Below are 17,348 nucleotides of genomic sequence, written 5' to 3' on the forward strand. Positions count from 1 at the left end.
TCCATTATATTAAACAGAGGAAATTGAAATCGTTTTTACGTTTCCTTCAAAAATAAAAATGATGTGTATTTAGAGGAGCCGTCACACAGTGCTACTTTTGGAAACGATAGCAAATCTTGCAGTTGTATTCCGTGGGGTAACTCGACCCCGGAACCTTGCTTTTAGGGCCATACACTGAGCATAACCTACAGCCAGTCTGCTAGTACCTCTCTCAGGAACTACTGGATAGCTCAATGGGATGGTGCATTGCCGGCGAGCACAAGGATCCATATTCTGGTCCCGGTCTGACACACAGTTTAAATATGTCAGGAGGTTTCATTACTACGTAAATTCCGTTGCAAAATGTATGACTATTTGATAACATGCGTCTATTTTACTTCTTCTGAGTAGAAAGAAAGGATTGATCATGTTTCATTGCTTATGCGACGGAACGACACGTCTCCATCTATTTTCCTGTTTATTTGATCAGCGTTCTTTCTAATAGAACGGCACACAAGACCCGTCTGACAAATATGTACGAACTACTCAGCGATGACATTGCCCACTGAAACAGCACACATTCCTCGAACTATTATTATACGAAAGCAATCTCACATAACCATACCGTCGGCGAACTTCTTATCGTAGCATCTTGCTCTTATCCAACAGTCAGAATATCAAAAAACGTAGCTGACTTATTTCAGCGTACGGACAACGTTCACATCCTACTTACAAGCCCCTTTGGGGCATCAAATTTCATATTCAGTCTGAATCAGTATATTCTGGTAGACATCCGAAAGCCGAAATATGGTTCATGTATTACAAGTCAGGTCGCTGTGATGGCCGAGCGGTTCTAGGCGCTTCAGTCTGGAACTGCGCGAGCGTTACGGTCGCAGGTTCGAATCCTGCCTCGGGCATGGATGTGTGTGATGTCCTTAGGTTAGTTAGGTTTAAGTAGTTCTAAGTTCTAGGGGACTGATGACCTCAGATGTTAAGTCCCATAGTGCTCAGAGCCATTTATTACAAGTCACCTGTACGGCCATCCAGGATAGATGAGCGTGTTAACATGCCGCTTTCAGCCTACGGGGAGGCGAGCCTGTCCCGGATCGGAATTAACGACGACGTCTGGTGGGGTGGCCAGTCTGGATGTGGTTTGACGACCGTTTCCCACGTCCACTAGGTAAAATAGCCAGCTAGTACCCACGACGCCTCAGATACATGCCATACAAACATTTAGAAACCGTTCTCACTTTTGCGCACGAGATTGACTCTAGACGCAGATAGATGGATATACACAAATCTTGTCCCGAAAGGAGTGATGGTGTGAGGAAGGATATCCGGCCACCAACTACGACTAACATTGCGTCAACCCACACAACCACGCCGACTCCGCGGTGCAACGGGAAAAATGAAGAAGAAGATTACGTGTCAACTACGTCTTGTGGGAAGCACACGAATATTGTGAAGCTTATTTGGTGAAAAAAAAAAACGCGTCTCCCATAGCAGAAATTTCATCAACCACGTCTTTCAAGTCCAATTACACACATATAACAATGAGGAATTTAAAGTAACGATTATTCGTATGGACATCACTGAATAGGGTTGTACTTTAAGACGACAATAATACATGTGCCAGCACTCGCTAAAGAACTGGCAACCACTGCTATTCCGCGTCTAAGTCGAAGAGACATCGAAATAACTGAAAGGAAACAATATCGCAGCATGAACGGAGTAGAAGCGCAAGGAGAAAAGACGCTATGTTTAAGATTGTTAGAGGTAATTACCCCATAATTCATAAATAAGAAAGTCAGCAGAACAGTCAAATGGGATAGACGAACTAGTTAGAATATACGTGCGTTCAAGGTGAAACTAAAAGTAAGACACTAGTGCCGAAGCGAATTATTAGAAGGAGAATAACAATCGGCGACCCATCAAAAATGAAATAGACATCCGTAATAGCAGGTGTGAAATGGTTCTAATATATAAAAAGCAATACTACACAAGATGGGCAAAGTAAGAAAGCACTTAAGAGCAGATTTCAGCAGGCGAAGAAAGCTTTTTCGCCGAAAGCAAGTTGTTGCTACTTGACTAGAAGAAGGGTGGTAGGACATGTTCTGAGGCATCAAGGGATCACCAAGTTAGTATTGGAGGGCAGCGTGGAGGGTAAAAATGGTACAGGGAGACCAAGAGATGAATACACTAAGCAGATTCAGAAGGATGTAGGGTGCAGTAGTTACTTGGAGATGAAGAAGCTTGCACAGGATAGAGCAACATGGAGAGCTGCATCAAACCAGTCTCCGGACTGAAAACCACAACAACAACAACTACAACAACAACAACTACAACAACAACAACTACAACAACAAGAAGTTATTGCAGTCATAATATACCTAGAATCGAGGAAGAACCGTGCGTTCAGCGTACAGAGGAGTGTGGACAGTGGCAAAACCGAAAAATAATGAATTACGATGCTGGACGTTAAAACCGCAACACTAGAAAGAATACCATGTAACGAAATTTTACAGTACAGCGGGAGGAATACACGATTAAATTTGTAGATGACTTTTGGGCCTTACAGTGTGCGAAATTTAGTACACAGACCTGCAACCTCTGGCAGCAAAGCAGCTCCAACACGATTGGACATCGAGTCGAACTCTACTTGGATTACAGATACAGGTAAGTCATTCTGTGCAACGAGGGCGTGCTGAAGATTAATGTCTGCAAACTTTTTATGTGAAAATTCTTAAAGATTTTTAAACAAAATAAAGTTTATTAACATTCTGCACCTTAAGTCTTCATATCTACATATTTATTTCTCAATATAGTTACCATGGCGACAACGAGAGATCAGTTTTTTGATATCGTCGCTATAGAAAGTTTGACTTCGTTGACGGAGCCACAACCTCACCTCTACTTGCAGCGCTTCATCACAATCAAAGTGAAGTCCTCCACGGCGTTCTTTTAGTTATGGAAACAAATGGAAATCCAATGGAGGATGATCGTTGTCAGTGAACCCAAGGCGTCGGACTGAGATGTCGCACCGCTCGTATGCGATATGGCATTGTCATGCTGGAGAAGAAGGTGCTCCATGTGCGGACGAACTCTTCGAATTCGATTACAGCACGCTGTTTCTCACGCACCGACATAGTTACATTACACACCACCATATTACACGATACAATTCGGAGCCCTCTAGCGGCAGGGGTTACAACATGCGCCAGCGAAGCGAAAAAGTCGACCGAGAAATACACATGACATGTAGTACATCAACCGATATTGAAAACAGAATTAAAAATTCGGAGGAATTATTTTTCAGCACGCCGTCGTACTTCATCTTTAAACCAGAGTTAATCAACTGTATTGGCAAGCGAGTGGTGACGTGTAGGCCTCTCGGCAAACTATGAACATATGTTTTCAATGGGCACGTTTCCTGACCAAAGGTACGTGACGTCGATGACCTATCCTTCTCGGCCGAGCGTACAATATGTCTGCCCTCTTGGACGCTACTTGCGTGGGACCGTTGAGATAATGTGTGGCGTTGAGTACGGTCATTCTGAGCCCTTCGATTCCATACTGGCATCGCAGTCGTGCGCTCCTGGCCACCACGAGCAGGAGTATCGCAGAACGATAAACCCAATCTTCATAGTCCACGATCCAGCCGGTGTAGAATTCCGAAACGAACCGGTAGACGTTTCTCTTCTTAAATGAGGCGTAACACGGTATTATCACAAACAACCAACATTAAAACGCGATTTCTGAGTGAGAAACCCGCTGCATAATCTTTACTTGTGCATAGAATGAAAATGGCTTTACTCCTACCTATTTTGTATGGATGCACTGAAAAGCTACTGTTTTGCATATCCAAGTATGTCGAACACTTCACGCCAATTTGACGTTTGTTGCATGCCGTCTCCACAGCGTTACAGTTTTACTAGCCAGCAGTGTAGGTGCGTCTGAAACATATTTTACAAGAGATACACTCGATTCAAAACGCACAAATGAACCCGGGTGAGCCTTTTAGTTGGTTTTCCTTTATCACCTAGTAAAATGCTCCATTATACATGCTGAAAAATTTCGCCTTACACATGAGAGCTGTTTTCAACTTTATTCATGACGGCTTATTTTCACTACGGAAGGTTATGACGCAGAATAAAATCTTTCATCTGGAAAGGAATGCTTGGCAAAATCTTTGTGATATACTAAAATCATGCGCCGAGCCTGGACTTAGACTCGGCTCTCAGATTTTCTGCGTCTAGAGTTCATTGCTGAGGTATTGAGAGAAGCTGCTTTATTGAAAGAAGCTGCTTTACAGGCCTAGAGCAGAACGGTGGCCTTACTGATATAATCATTTACTGATTGCGTAGATATAGCGTGTGCTTCATGAACGACACAAGCACCGTATCCGGCGTTATGCGGGAACCAATACCGAGAAGGGATACTCCGATCATTCCATACACTGTGGTTCGTTCCTCCGATTTTGGCGGTGACCTATCGGTTTCAGCCGAACTAGACGAGCTAAGGGCGGCAGGAGAAATTAAAGAAAATTGTTGCATCATGTAGCTCTCCCTATGGCTCGTCAGCATCATCTGCTCACAGAGCTGCGCATAAACTCAAACCTGAACCTTACAAAGTAACGCGGTCAGGCAGTGTTGCTCGACATCAGTACTGCAACTGGCTGTTGGAGTCTGTCCACAATCGAGAAGTTGATCCTCAAATGCTCTTTTTCTTCCCGATGAAGCACAATTACATGTGCTGGGTACCTGAACGCGCAGATAATTGACAATGGACTTCTGAAAGTCCCCATCATTCACGTTGAGAGTCTCTGCATGATGTGAAAAAAAAGAGTAGGATGTCTAAATGCGCGGGGAGCGTTAAGGTGGTCATTTTATGCATATTTTATTTGTAGAATGAGTAAAATCATATGAAATGTATGTGTCAGTTCCTTCGACGTTAACAGTGTGTGTGTGTGATGAGTAAAATCATATGAAATCTATGTGTCAGTTCCTTCGACGTTAACAGTGTGTGTGTGTGTGTGTGTGTGTGTGTGTGTGTGTGCTGCTCAACTATGATATCATGTTGGTTCAACTTACATAGCGAGCTGTCTACTAAAAACACAACAAAACGCCCACAATAGATTATATTAGTAAAACTGTTAACAGACCGTATATTGGAATTACGTCTTTCCACCATCCTACACACCTATGAACATCTTAACCGATCCACACTTAACTTTGTTGATGTAGCTTGTATCTCTGCACCATCAAAATTTTACTCATTACAAGTCATAGAACGCCTTGTACTCCACCTCGCGTTCCTTATCAATCTCTTCTCTTCAGATGCACCCTCTATCAGTTCATTGCATCCTCCCCCTTTCTCCTCAAATTTATCGAACATCTTTATCAAAATCGGAGGTATTTGTTACATGGAGTTATCCGCGAATTTTATTTACACAAAATACGCTTATTTTCTGTCTGTCGATCGTGGTTCATTTCAAAATGACATGTTTCCGGCAACATTGCCCGAAACCTGTCATTTTGAAATAAACAACATTGCCCACTTTTAGATCATGTGTCGTAGTTACAGAGTAACTTGTCCTAATGGAACTGTCGACTGGCAACAAATAAGGCTGTTTCGTCGAACATCTTTGCAAATCCTATACATCTCGCAAACTTCAAGATAAAACTTTCGTTGTCTTCTCATTTCTCTCCACCCCCGGGATGTTGCTCTGTCTTAACCCGGCAAATCCACACACTCCATATCACATACTAAGGAAACTACAACAGGTTCCCTCTTCCTTATCTGCGCAGACATTTATCCAGTTATAGCCTTAACCTCCATACCTGTACCTTATAAAAAGGTTCCATTATTCCTCCCAGCCTACTGACCACCAAAATCTACTAAATCTTCCTTTTATACACCCCAGTTATCGACCAAACATTTCCCAATCCGATATCATCCTCTCCGTGCGCTTCCAGACATAACCCCCCCCCCCGCCCCCTTATTGCTCTCATCTTTCCACCGTTCCTTTCTACGGTTACGACACTTACTGGAATCTTAACTCCAAGCACTTGGCAAAAGCAGCATCGTCATTTACATCATAGTATCAGCCGCACCTTTGCCATTGGTGTTTTTATACTAATAACATCGAAATAAATAATCTTCTATTGCATTTCAACCTCATTTTATTCGTTACGATGCAATATGACTCGCAGCCCATGTGACGATCATTAAAGGAAAAAAAACAGTGTGGTAGGAAGTCTCGTATTATTCCAATGGCTATAATATGTAGATGAAGCTTTTATTGTTTAAGCACTTTGTAATGGCCACTCGTCGAAATCAGTTGAGAGTGAATAAGTGTATGATTAAATAAAGAAACATTAATTTAAAAAACAATTTACAGCCGAAAGTGGTAATTTGGTTGTAACCTTTGAGAAGTTTACAGAGAGATATGGAAACACTACGATGCCTGTGTCACAGATAATTTAATATTCTGACACAACTCATACGCTGGCTGCTCGACCCGTCGATTTGACATTAGCGATGTTCGTTCATTCTTTCAGATGGCCTCTACTCAACGTACACAGCGTTACAACACAATGGAAGTTTGAGCCGACAGTACAGCATGGGAAAAACTGTGTAAGCGTAACGTTGACCTTGAATTATGAATAATCTTGAAACCCTTCTTTTCGCCCACAGCGCAACGCAGGTGGCCGTGTGCTGCCCTGGAAGCGTGTATCTGGTTACAGAGTGCGACGATAGTGAAACGTCCGTTCACTTTTATATAAAAAAAAATGGTTCAAATGGCTCTGAGCACTATGGGGCTTTACTACTGAGGTCATCAGTCCCCTAGAACTTAGAACTACGTAAACCTAACTAACCTAAGGACATCACACACATCCATGCCCGAGGCAGGATTCGAACCTGCGACCGTAGCGGTCACGCGGTTCCAAACTGACGCGCTTAGAACCGCACGGCCACACCGGCCGGCACTTTTATATACAAAATGCCTCCTTAGGTCCTTACTACTAACGGAAATCCACTTTGACTGTGGCGATCTTTTTTAGTTTTATTTCTCTTTCATGTCGAATCACAATCTTTTCTGAGTAAAAACAAATGTTGGCATAACCAAGGTCTGATACCTCTGGAGGCTGGAAGATTCTAATGATGATATAATAATAATATTTGTTTATTTATTTATTTAACCTGATTAGATTAGGGCCATCAGGCCCTCTCTTACATCGGACCAGTGTTTCACACATGCAGCATTTTACACATCATAGTTACTTCATGACAGTAGTTTGAATAAGAAATATACATTAATCTAGTGACAATATGAATAAAGAGCAATGACTAAGGCCTAATAAAGTAAATACTGGCAGTATTTTTACAACAGCTGCTATACATAAAAATTATGATAAAAGCAGTAATAATAACAGCAAAAGAAAAAAAAATGAAATAGTTATGGTAAACATGAGAAAGACTGACAATAGTAATGAAGATTTGTGCAGATGTTCATTAATATATTGGTGTATAAAGTAGTTGTTTACTGGTATAGCGAGTTTTGGGGAAGGGAGATTCAAGGAGACCGCATCAGTTAAGAAAAAAAAAAAAAAACTGGGAACTGAGGAAGATCTAGTAGGAAAGAAGGAAGTAATGGGGTGAAGTGCATTCATGTACTGAGGAAGGCATTACTTTTGCTTAAGTAGATACGTCATTAACTGGTTTTTGAAGCCGGACATGTTTTTAAGTTCTCTAATATAACGAGGGAGGTTAATCCGGAGTAGGGTTCCTGCTACCGTAAAGGACTTCGAGAAGGTGACTGAGCGATGTAGTGGAACAGAGAGGATTTTATTATGATGGGAACGTGTGTTTCTGTCATGTTGTTCAGACATGAGCGTTAAGGGCGAGGAGAGAGATAAGGGACAGTGTACATTTATAAGACAGTAGATGAGACAGTGTATGGAAATCTCTGCGTTTGTCTGCACGCAGCCAGGACCGTTGTGCATATGCTGGTGAAATGTGATCAAAAAATCGAACGTCACAGATATATCGAACGCAGGCATTCATGACCAGTTCCAAACGTCACGAATATTCCTGAGAGAGACCAAGTAGGATAATATCGCTGTAGTCAATGATTAGGAGTTTTTGTAGGGCATAAAGAGATGCTGATGCTTTTTTGCACACTGCAGTTACGTGCTCTGTCCACTTTAGATTTTCACCTATTGTTACTCCCAAACTCTTTGCTGAAGGAGACAAGTTGATATTTGTTCCATTTAGCATTAGAGATGGTACGGATTCCCGATGTTTTGGGCTAATATGCTTAGAGTGACCAACAAGTAACGCTTGGACTGTAGATGGATTGAGTTTTAGTCTTATGTTCTGTGCCCATTTTGATAAAGCATCGAGGTCAGTATTGAAATTTTCAATAGCTTTCTTACGATCGATTGGTTTTGCACTTAGATATAACTGAACGTCATCAGCATACATGTGATATTTGTAATATGTCAGAACCGATGACACATCATTGACATACACAGAGAAGAGTATAGGACCTAATACTGAGCCTTGGGGAACACCTGACACTACCTGCCGCCATTGTGATTTTATATTCCCGGACAGGACGCGTTGCTGACGAGACGTCATGTATGAGCGAAACCATTGCACTGCACTTGGTGAGAAATTTAGACCGCTAAGTTTGCCAAGTAAGATGTCGAAGTCGATGCTTTGCTGAAATCTAAGAAGCAAATGATAGTCGCTTCTGTCTATCCATGGCAAGTTTCAGGTCATCTGTCACCTTTATCAATGCGGATATTGTGCTTCGATGTTTACGGAAACCTGATTGGTATTCGTCTAGTAGGTTATTAGTAGTTAGGTAGTAGGTGAGCTGTTCATGGACTATATATCCTAAGGCTTTAGATAGTGCAGGAAGAATGCAGATGGGACGGTAGTCAGAGGGTGCTGTGGCAATGTACTTTTTAGGCAGTGGTTTAATTTGTCCCAGTTTCCAGGCCTCAGGGAAAATACTTGTGATTAATGAAGCGTTGAAAATGTCTGTTATAAAGGGCAGTAGTGGATCGATTAATTGTGAGTATTCATGGTACGAAAAGGCTGTCGAAATTTAGGCTTGGAATCAAATCTACAAACAGAACGCCCTTATGTGCTCACCACACATGACAGTTTAAACAGTTAATATCCACCAACACATTCAGTAACAGGCAAGAGGATGCAGCACTTCTACCGTTGGTTTTAAAGTAACTTTTAAAAGGACATCAAACATTTATGTGAAGCTAAGAGGGCGCAACGTGGATTGTCGCTTGATATGAGGAGAAGATAGAGCTGCGAATTAGGAATTGTTTTGATAGAAAGTTTGGGCTAATGGCCCACGAATTACATACACAAGCTGGTGTAAAAGAAAAAAAAGGTGGGTTATGGGACACGGAAGGGCGGGGGGAGAGGGCGGGGACAGCTGCAGAAAAACAAAATAAAATTCTGGTGTGCAAGAGACCCTTTGAAGAGATTGGTATGGTGGAGAGAGGCGCAGGGTGAAGCTTTGAAATGACCATTAAAAGAGGTTAGGTTGCGACTGATGGAAAAGTGCTTCCCGCGAAGAAAGAGTTTAACGTCCAATCGGAAAGAAGCTCGTTAGAGACGGAGCATAAGCACGAAAGAGAATTCAGCCCTGTATTTCTTAAAGGAACTATTTCGGCATATGCCGTACTCCGTTTAGGCAAATCTCGGGAAACCTAAATCTGCAATCGCCAACGGAAGTCCAGTGCTACCGACCCGGCAGGGGTGACTAACATTCCATAACGAAATCGATGGGCAAACCCACTTTGTGATGGTTATTGTTCAATGTAAACTGCTGTCGGCAGGACGTTATTCCAGTAGGCAAAATAGAAAACGTAATAGACTATAGTTCATATCGTTACAAGCTGGTAATAAGCAAAATTATATCATTTCCGTATCTCGGTCCCGTGCGATTAAGTTTTCTGTGCCTGAGTGCATTCGTATACATTCCAACGTCCGCCTTATCATATTCGCCGAAAATCAGCTTGTCGCGTAAGAGCCGATTGTACAAAATTATCAGAAAGTCGTAGATGCGCTATCAAACGCGTGCCACTTTTCTTGAGTTCAACAACCGTTCATTCTAGAACTTCCGCTCATTCTAGAACTCCATAATTTATTTGTTATACTGTGTGTACAGCTTGTTGACAAAACTTATGGCCAAATAAATAACCATGAATTTCGTTAAATTATTCAAAAGTATCTCCCGCAGACAGTTACACAACTGGTTAATACTTCTGCGCCGAATCTCGCACAACTGACCCAGTGCCTGTTCTAGACGAATACTAGGATCCGTCACTGCACTATTACCTTAGGTCGCCATAAAGAGCATTTTACGTCCAGTCTACATAATCTTAAGAAAATATTATTTGGACGTTGATGTTGTGGAGGTTGAGCTCGGATGCACAGTTATGGAGGCAGCAATGTAAATCCTGTGGTTCGTCCTTCAAATTGCACAGAATAATAAACTCAAAGACATGTTTGAGTTCCTCACTCGTCTTTAATGACTTAGACAAGACAGCTGTAGAAAATTACGAGAAACATAAACTTGGATAGTAGTGGCGAGGCCATTCCGCGTAAGAATCTTCCAGTACCGCTCTATTCGAGGAAACAAACTGGCGGATAGCCCGCTCTTACTGAAGCACGGAAGCACCACAACATGGGCATTCTCAAAGATGAGGTAGCTCTTAGTGCTTAAGCGTCCTGGTTCCTACATAATAAATGACAGTTGCAGTCACGAAGTAAGAGGGATAGCGACAGACATATGCAGAGTCAGACTAACATCACTGACAACCTTGCAGCACCACGCTACATGACCATAGCACGCCCGTATATGAGATACATGTTTTAGCGGTAAGACAATCTTTAGACTGTATAGCAGAGATCGTCAAACCGCGGCACGCGGGCTGCATGCAGCCCGTGTCAAGCATCCGTGCGGCCCTCTGTTCTCAGCCGTATTTTACACTGAAGCGCCAAAGATACTGGTATAGGCATGCTTATTCAGATACATAGACATGTAAACAGGCAGAAAACGGCGCTGCGATCGGCAACGCCTAATAAGACAACAAAATGTCTGGCGCAGTTGTTATAACGATTACTGCTGCTAAAATGGCAGGTTATCAAGATTTAAGTGAGTTTGAACGTGGTGTTATAGTCGGCGCACGAGCGATGGGACACAGCATCTCCGAGATAGCGATGAAGTGGGGATTTTTCCGTACGACCATTTCACGAGTGTACCGTGAATATCTGGGTAAAACATCAAATCTCAGACATACCAGCGGCCGGAAAAAGATCCTGCAAGAACGGGACCAGCGACGACTGAAGAGAATCCAGGAGTACTCTTCTGAGTTTAAACACTTCCGCTGGCCGCCAAACTCTCCCGACATGAACATTATTGAGCATATCTGGAATGCCTTGCAAAGTGCTGTTCAGAAGAGATCTCCACCCTCTCGTACTCTTACGGATTTATGGACAGCCCTGCAGGATTCATGGCGTCAATTTCCTCCAGCACTACTTCAGACATTAGCCGAGTCCATGCCACGTCGTGTCGTGGCACTTCCACGTGCCCGCGGGGATTCTACACGATATTAGGCAGGTGTGCCAGTTTCTTTGGCTCTTCAGTGTATAATAATATCCATCTAGCAATTGATAGCCGAATCCAAGAACATGAACTAACGTTAGGAACTTCGTAAGTGTGTAGTTTTCCTTCTCAGTAACAAACAAAAATACAGTGATAGTAATGTTTTAAAGATATGCTTAAGTGTATTTAATATCGGTGAATTTGTCCCTGAGTTGAGTTGGCTGCTTACCTCGGGGGCAAAGGAGTAACTGCGGGGTTACATGATGTGAGAGGGGAATGTTTTATTGACTGTCTGCCTGCACTGAATTCACGGGCATGCGTGACTCCTACCAATCAGCTACTATGGCATACATTTTGACACGGAAGTGTTCATGAATGCGCAATACAAAGACGATCATCTTCAAATTCGGCACTTACTTGTAGCAAGAAACGTTAAATTAAAACCGAGCGAAGTGGCTCAGCGGTTAGCACACTGTACCCGCGTTCGGGAGGACGACGGTTCAAACCCGCGTTCGGCCATACTGATTTAGGTTTTTCGTAATTTCTCTAAATCGCTTAAGGCAAATGCCGAGATGGCTCCTTTGAAAGGGCACGGGCGCCTTCCTTCCACATCTTTCCCTATTTCGAAGGGATCAATGACCTTGCTGTTTGGTCCCCTCTCATAAATCAACCAACTAACCAACCAATCATTAAATTAAAGTACAACACAGTGAGTAGAAAAAAATGGAATTTAAGTCACTAATCAAACTTCTGTCATGGTGTCTCATATTCAAAAGCGCATCTAAATATGAGTACAAACACTATTATGAATCAAAATCATTCACATAAACAGTAAAACCAAAACAACAGTTAACCACGCACCGAGCGAGGTGGCGCCGTGGTTAGCAAACTGGACTCGCATTCAGGAGGACGACGGTTCAAACCTGCGTCCAGCAATGCTGATTTAGGTTTTGCGTGATTTCCCTAAATCGCTTCAGGTAAATGCCTGGACGGTTCCTTTGAAAGGGCACGGCCGACTTCCTTCCCACTCCTTCCCTAATCCGATGGGACCGATGACCTCGTTGTTTCGTCCCCTCCCCCAAACCAACCAACCAACTTAACCACGCAACTACAGTGTCACAAAAGTTAGATCACTGAATTTGCAGCAGTCTGACACAGACCCAGTCAACATGTAGCGTTCCGAATGGTGCCGACTTTTTACAATCAGCATTTTCGGGTCGGTCGCCAAGTTAGTCTACTAGGGGATCAGAACACGATAATTTACGTAGGTTACCAATCAACAATAAAACTGGTACATATGTGGCCCTATGTGCTCCTCCACAGTGTCAGTATTGGCTCTTGAAGAAAAAAGTTGGGCAACCACTGCAGTAGAGGGTGTTGTTGCTGCAAGCTACCTAACCTAACCTAACCTATTCAGGTGGCGCTCGTTCAGCAAGCACCTATTTGGTATCCCGGTGGCGAAAGAAATTTTTTCTAGGAAAATGGGGTTGGTAAAAAAAAAGAGGACAGGCGACGGCATGTAGTTAAAAGTCAATTACCTAGCTTACATTTCAAATATCCGCCAAGTGTTTCCCGGAGTGCAGGTATGAGACACTGTTGTTGATGGTCATCCGGCTTCAGATACTAAAAAAAAAAAAAAAATTGGTTCAAATGGCTCTGAGCACTATGGGACTTAACTTCTGAGGTCATCAGTCCCCTAGTACTTAGAACTACTTAAACCTAACTAACCTAAGTATATCACATACATCCATGCCCGAGGCAGGATTCGAACCTGCGACCGTAGCGGTCGCGCGGTTCCAAACTGCAGCGCCTAGAACCGCTCGGCCACCCCGGCCGGCTTTCAGATACTAACCCTGAAACTTGTGAGACTGCTTTGGTAGCATTCAAGCGGAGTGGGCCACATGATCAACATCATAAACATAGCAATACATTCTTCAGGTACTAACACTTCGCGAAATAAAATTGTCACCGCTCACGCTCCCACTCCAACAAGATGAAAATAATCTACTTCTTAAAAGTCTTTAAGCGAAAAATGCCCTGTAAGTTTACTTTTAAGCTTACCGCTGAAGCACCTGATAGAAAAACATATCATCTATATAATAATGATACCGAATGGTGTTTTGATTAATAAAAGAAACTTTTCAGCAATTTTGACGTTTTACTAAAAAAGCCAACGTTTTCGATACAACTCGTTATTTACATGTTTTTAGGGCTACTGAAAAATTATTTCACTCTGGTGCAAAGCTACTTTCATTTGCGACACCAATTCTCCGACATGTAGCGCGACGTGCAAGTCTTGATCGTACAATATTTCGGTGACGTAGGTCGGCGCCATGATCAGGTGCTCCTGATACTACTGAATTACCGGTAGTAGCTGATGATGGCGACGAATTACGTTACTGAAATATTGTTCAAGACATTCAAACATGATTACATGCTCTAGAAGAGATTTCGCAGCTACAACGCCATTATAACCTGAAGATTTACTAAATTTATTTAATTGACGTTTTAGTGTCATCAAAAGCGGAAGATTTTAGATGGACGACGAACTTCCCTGACAGTTTGAGCATCAGATAGCGATTGACGAAAGTATAATAACAAACGTGAAAGTCATGGAAAAAAAACAGCGCCCTGAGGTCGTGGTATTACCAAGACGGTTAATCAATCTCGTCTTTAACAATGGCAAAGCATCATCTCGCCATTAAATGAGGACAGCCTTTGATATTACCAATCACAAAAAGAGCCTTTTTAAATATGAATAGAGCTTTTCAGTCCACAGAGTACCCAATCTATATATATATATATATATATATATATATATATATATATATATATATATATGTGTGTGTGTGTGTGTGTGTGTGTGTGCGCGCGCGTTTATGCTTTATTTAGCAATAAGAACAAATCAGATTACCGTACCAACACTATAGCTTCACCATATGTTGAAATATCACTACGAAATAAAGTGACGTTTTCGTACAATGTGTTCGTGGAGTGATGTTTCTGCAGGTATCCCCCTGATCCCGTCTATCGCAAGACAGTTGAACTACGTCGTTCGAACGGTTACGTTGATAGCCATCAGACTTATCCTTCTATCCCTTGTTGTTGAAGCTGACGGCGTCTGTTATTAGCTGGTTGTTGGTAGACGTACGCGTGTGTTTGTGCGCGTGTGTGTGTGTGTGTGTGTGCGTGTGTGTGTGTGTGTGTGTGTGTGTGTGTGTGTGTGTCAGACTAAGGATTTGTAAGATGAAGAGGAACAACAGATAGCAATTAAATTTTTCTGTGGAGCTAATTTTTCAGTAAAGTGATTCAGAAGGCATTGAGTGGGTCAGCACTGACTCAGACAACCGGTTTTGAGTGGCGTAGGCGTTTTCGTGAGGAACAGCAGACAGGGAAATAAGGCAAACGCAGGCTCGGTAAACACCAATTCGGACCAACGATAACATCTCAGCTGCTGCTAGTTTGATAAAAGAGGGCCGGGAAGTGACGCCTCGGATGATAAACACTAAACATCAGAAAAGAATTTGCTTTAGAATCATGGATGAAGACCTGAACAAACGCAAGCTGTGTGGAAGATCTGTATAGCCTGCTCTGGCACGGGAGCAAATGGACGACCTAGTTGAGGCTTGTCAGAGCTTGTTATCCATGACTGACCGCGACGAAAACTTATTTAGAGCCGATTATTGCTAATGACAAGACTTAGCGTTTGACTGAAGATCCCTAAACAAAACGTCAGATTTCCGAATCTGTCAGTAAAATACCAGAAAAAAAACGAAGAAAAACACGCGCTTTCAAAATTCCACGGCGAGAACGGCGTAGATAATGTGTTTCTGTTGCAGTAGCGTCGTTCACAAAGAATTCATAACTCCCAAACAATAAATTCTGTCAAGGAGTGATAAAACGCTTGTTCGAATTCAAGAATTTCGTTTGCGATTCCCCCTCCTCCGCCCGCGTCTCGGCGATGCATAATTCACTTTATTCACGACTATTTTGTCTGTCCAAAAACTTAAAATATTCCCCAAGGGTTACGAGTCAACTCTATTCAAGATATCCAGAGGGCTGTGAACGACTAACTAGAGACAATTATTTATTGTTAATTTCTGCTACCAATCACTTTTATTTTTTTATGTTTAATCTAACATAATACTAAGCGTTTCGAATACGTTCTGTTCATTATCAGGAGTTTATATGTACATACATACACAGAATTGTACTTAAAAATAAATTGTCTTGAACTAAATTAACCTAGAACTTTTTCTCCATTGTTCAAGGAACAAAAAGTTCTAAGTTAATTTAGTTGAAGACAATTTATTTTTAAGTAATATTTCTCTGTATGTATGTACGTATAAACGCCTGATGATAAACAGAAAACGTTCGAAACGCGTTGTATTATGTTAGATTAAACATAAAAAATAAAAGTGACTGGTAGCAGACATCAAAAATAAATAATTATCCAACAAAATCACGGTTCACAAACGTAGCCATTATGGCCGAAAATAATAATAACTAGAGACAGCTGAGAGGGGAGACATTTCTGAAGTCGTGTAAGGCTTTAAAATTCTTGCTGAGCAATGAATCACGTCCAAATGTCCCCTATTTTGAGAAAATAAACATTTAAAAGCCAGATCCTTTTCATTCTGTATTTTTTATTGCTTTAGTCCATAAACTTCTAAACAACACTGTGGATACTTTGGTGTGGCTAACACTAAACGAAATATAAACTATCAAGTCAGCAAAAATAATCTTTACGGAAACCTAAATTCTTCGAAGACAAAAAAATTAAATCTAGATTCCCACGCCGGCCGGAGTGGCCGAGCGGTTAAAGGCGCTACAATCTGAAACCGCACGACCGCTACGGTCGCAGGTTCCAATCCTGCCTCGGGCATGGATGTGTGTGATGTCCTTAGGTTAGTTAGGTTTAAGTAGTTCTAAGTTCTAGGGGACTTATGAACACAGCAGTTGAGTCCCATAGTGCTCAGAGCCATTTGAACCATTTTTCTAGATTCCCCACACACGAAAAATAACGGCGTTCACTTCAAAATAATTCAAAACGTTATCGTGATATAGCTGCGTTCTCTGATGAATATTTTTCCTGAGATATGGCACTACCTCATGTTTGCTATCTAAGACTTTCGTATTAATCTTACCGAATTTATTGTCGATAATTATTATCTTCGAGGGGAACAAGCATGTGATTCGTTTGCTTTTACCGCAAATGTAATTTACAATCTTTATGAAACATCTTGGTGCACTTGCTATAAATTCAATGCAGTTTTTCAGAAATCTGGGTGTGGTTCAGGCAATGGGTTACGAAATACAATGCGCCACGGTATGAAAGCATACGTCTGACGACAAGAAGAAAGTAAGCAATGTCGATTAACTTTATTTAACATGAAACGATAAAATATCGTCTACCTTTTTTGGGTAATATATTTTTATTAACTGTATTGTTGGAATTTGAGAAAGCCGATGTTACCTGCTAAAAATATGTGTTACAGAAACAAATTTTATACAAAAGTTATCTTCATACGACAACATATTGAAGATTACATTCTGTTGTATCTTTTTGCAATCTTGTATCACTATATGGTTAGTGTAACTAAGATGCATAAGAGAATCGTCAAGTTACTAAGGGTGAAAATCTCGAAGTCACAAGAAAACAAAAAGCATTAAACTTTGGAAAGAGTACCCACTGAACTCATTAAGAATCAAGCCTCTGCGTCCA

The 17,348-nt window shown here is 41.8% G+C and overlaps 1 protein-coding gene across 2 annotated transcripts in view; it reads right to left on the minus strand.

Moving 5' to 3' along the window:
- The window catches only part of LOC126183223 (epidermal growth factor receptor kinase substrate 8-like protein 2), a 201,863-nt gene that overhangs the window by 82,451 nt on the left and 102,064 nt on the right, over window positions 1-17,348 (minus strand). The window lies entirely within an intron of this gene.

Source organism: Schistocerca cancellata, chromosome 4 (genome assembly GCF_023864275.1).
Source record: "Schistocerca cancellata isolate TAMUIC-IGC-003103 chromosome 4, iqSchCanc2.1, whole genome shotgun sequence".
Classification (NCBI taxonomy): domain Eukaryota; kingdom Metazoa; phylum Arthropoda; class Insecta; order Orthoptera; family Acrididae; genus Schistocerca; species Schistocerca cancellata.